Raw genomic sequence first — 3,999 nt, forward strand, 5'->3', positions numbered from 1 at the left:
TCCACATTATCTCATAACATGACTTAGCCCAATGGAACAGCCTCTAACAGGAAGATACCCGGTCTCCTGGCAAAGGAAAAATAGGCATGGCAAACTGTAAGCTAGCTATTAAATATTCAACTTATATATCATACATATAGGTCATTAAATATGAAATGTCCAGTTTTGAATCAAAAGTTTGGCTTATTATATCTCAAGAAGTATTACAATTAATCAAATATGAGCCTAAACTACCAACACAGTTTTGTCATCTTACCAGTCGCTTGTTTATGCCAGCGTGAAGAATCCTGGAGAGTGAGTGGCAATGCAACCACGAAAGGCATTGTCCACAGCTTGTGGAGAATTTAACAATTTTTCTTGCAAGAAGTGGTCCGAAGCATGGAAAAAGCGATAGTTATAGAGTCCAAGGTTTGGTGAATAGAGTGGATAACGGATTTTCCGAGCCCATCTTCTGTGGTTTGAGCAGCATTGTTAGTTCAACGTGTGGTTGAGCATTGTCTTGCAATAGGATTGGCCTGTTGACCAATCTTGACTACTTAATCGCAAGCATCCTCATCATTTTATCCAACTGGTTGGAGTTGGACATCCGCTGTAATCAACTGACCAGGTTTCATGAAGCTGTAGTGTATAATATCATTTCCGGACCACCAAACAGATCCCATTACCTTTTTTTGATATTTGGTGTGGGACTGGTTTCAGCATTTTATCTTTATCCAACGACAGTGCCATATGCTTGCAATTGTCAAAAAGAATCCATTTTCTGTCACACATGACAGTAGAGCATAGAAATGGTTTGCCTTTATGTCATGATAGCAAAGAAAGGCAGAGTTCAAGACAATTTCTCTTCTGTAATTCACATAGAACCCATCTATCTACCTACTTTACCTTGCCAATTTGTTTCAAATGGTCCAGTTGTTGGAATAGTAACATCAAACCTTGCTGCTAATTTATTGTAGGTTGAGATAGTCATTTCCACTACAGCTTTCATCCCCTCATTATCTACCTTGGTCTCATAACACCCACGTGGCTCATTTCAAGAATAAGTCAGAAGAACAGAAGAACTTATCAAACCATCATGGTACTGTGCATTCATCAGCCACATCCTTCCAAACACTTCATTGATATTTCAGGCTGTCAATGCTGCCTTGGTTCCAGGATAGAACTCATATTTGGAAATAATACAAATCTTCGCCTTATACATGGTTTCACAAAAATTGCTTGAAAAATTTTGAAAGATAAGTCAAAATGTGTTTGAAAGAATGAGGGAATGTCCTTCACAATAAAAATAAAACAAGTGTCAAAGTGAAACGTAAGAGATATCAACTGTTAAATTAGTATTTAAGGAAATCAGACATTTCATACTTAAAAACCTTAAGGCTGTTGTAAAAATGCAACTTCCCATTGATTTGAGATGGCTTTATCATGTATGAATATACTTTGGACTTTTTCACTTTTCTATTCTTATACCAGAATCATACCAAATTATCACAGATTTATATTAAATTTTATCTCTGGGGGCTGTTTTATGTCTGGCAATTATGTGGAAGGTTTTTGACCTGAGATACAGAAAATGTGAAATTGCACCCAATTTTTTGAATATACAAGTGCATGCATTTTCCTGGAAAGAGAAACAATAGTTTTAATTAGATTCTCAAATAGATCCATGACCCAAAATAACATTAAATATCATTAATCTAAGCAAAGCAAAAACATTATAACAAAATTCAATGTTCTGCTCTAAAAATATTAACCAATTATCGAAACCTTTTCCCAATGTTTACAACAATAGAATTATTTGCCTTTGAAGGACCCCTTTTACCCAGCACTATAGAAAAGCCAAATGTTCTTTGTTTGGGTTTCTGTTGTTGTTTGTTTGTTTGCTTTTAGGCCTAGTTTATCTGACCTGAAGAATAGCAATATATAATTAAGCAAGGAAACTAAATTCAATGGCAAACAGAAAATTACATTTATTGCATGACTCATCTAAAATGTCCTGAAAATTTCCATAGTGTGAGTCAGATACTGTATTAATTGCAGTCACATACCAGAAGAAGACTTTCTGTCCAACTAAAGTGACCTCTTGTATATATGTTTATTCTGTCTTCCTCATAGAATTTAAGCTCCAAGTAGTCCTTCTTTGTCTACCAATATACTCTCAGTATTTACTCTAATGTCAGGTACTTAATAAACGTAGAATGAGTAATATATTTTACCACCTGTCTGGAGCCCCATATTGCTTTGTTTTACTTTGTTTTTATTTTGTTTAATGTCCTTAAAGTATATTTAGCAAAGCCAATGCTGAAGAGAACTAAGGAGTAACAGTTACTGCCTTATCTTATCCAAGTAAGTTTTAGGAAGAGGTCAGTTATGTTTTCTGTCCATGCAAGAGAAGGCAAAAGGGAATGAGTTTATGCTAAACTTTTGAGAGAAGACTCTTTACACATTTACTTGGGTATTTGTCACTGTAAGCCTGTCTCTGTACATAGCGTGGCTCAGCCGAGGTACTTATTATCTGTTAAATGAGTGATGCTACCAAGGAAGTCAAAGAGTGGGATGTGCAATCTGTAGGGGGATGCCATTTCTCTGTCACCTCAGCATCTTTAATGAGGAAGGGAAGCTTGCTCTTCACATGGCTGGTAACTGGACTCTGTCACATCCTTTCTCACCATCTGCCTGTGTTTCAGTCTGTGGTGAGGAGGACCATATGCACAAAGCCTACAGATGAAGTTTCCTGCTGGATGTTTTCTCCTTTTCACAGAACAGCTAACTCAATTATCTGACAATAATTGATAACTCAGTATAATTCTGGAATACAGCACATACTTTGTTGAGAACAACTTTATGCCTTAAGAAGTTCTCAGTAATTAGGAAAAAGTAAGCTAGAACTTTTGGTATAGGCAAGGAAACCCAGATTTGGGTTAAAATTTACTACAGAGAGTTAAAGCCATGGTTTATGTGCATATAAGCAACTAGGAGTTTACTGTATAAATAATGGTAATGAAGTGAATTTTATATGTAATCAAACTTATTTCACTGCTGATCTATAACTATCTCAGTTATTTGTTTTTTTGATTCATACCTGTCCATTTTTCATATTAGATCCCTCATAAACCATTCCACAATTTACCTTGAGTTTAGTGAAATTAAAAATATATAAGTACATTCCTCGGTATATAGGTACTATTTCTCCCCTATTACATTTGAGCAGTATTGCTAAGTAATGACATTAATACTCTTTGAGTTGGCTTTTAAGTGATTATGGAGAGGCATATTTGTTGCTAAGTTAATAGCAGGCAGTTGCTTTGGGAAACTATATGTATATTTGGGGAAGTGAAAGACGTGGTAGAGGGAGAGAAATAATGCATATAAATTACTATAGCTCTGTTTCGCCTCAGTGTTACTGTAAGAGAGCATCTTCACATCATTTCTTGAATTGCACAATTAGAAATAGGCCTGGTAAACAAATTATGAATTTAATATGTTTTTAAAATTAAACTTCCAAATTTTCTGATTAAAGTCAACCTGATTTTTTTTTTTTTTTTTTTTTTTTGTGGCTTTTGGCCAGGGCTGGGTTTGAACCCACCACCTCTCACATATGGGACCGGCACCCTACTCCTTGAGCCACAGGCACCACCCAAAGTCAGCCTGATTTTTAGAGATATTCAGAGCAAGAGATTTTTACCTTCTCAGTAAATCTTCAGTATATTTTCCATGGCTTACCTCAAGGAAATTCTGTTTTTGACAGATTCCTAATGCTACATTTTAAATGCATTTCATTTATGTCAATGCAGGTGCTTATGTTAATGCAAAGGGACAAAAAACAGGAACTAACTTTTCTTGCTCTAAGTTGAAATGCACTTCAGAATCTACTTGTAACCTGTGTTTTCTTTATTATTGTTTGTATAGTAGTGTTAAATTATCATTGTACTTTTTGAGACTTTCCTAAGTTTTTCAATGTTTCCAAGTCTCCTTTCCAAATGTGGCCCAATTTCCATCTTC

This window comes from Nycticebus coucang, chromosome 1 (assembly GCF_027406575.1).
Source record: "Nycticebus coucang isolate mNycCou1 chromosome 1, mNycCou1.pri, whole genome shotgun sequence".
NCBI classification, from domain to species: Eukaryota; Metazoa; Chordata; class Mammalia; order Primates; family Lorisidae; genus Nycticebus; species Nycticebus coucang.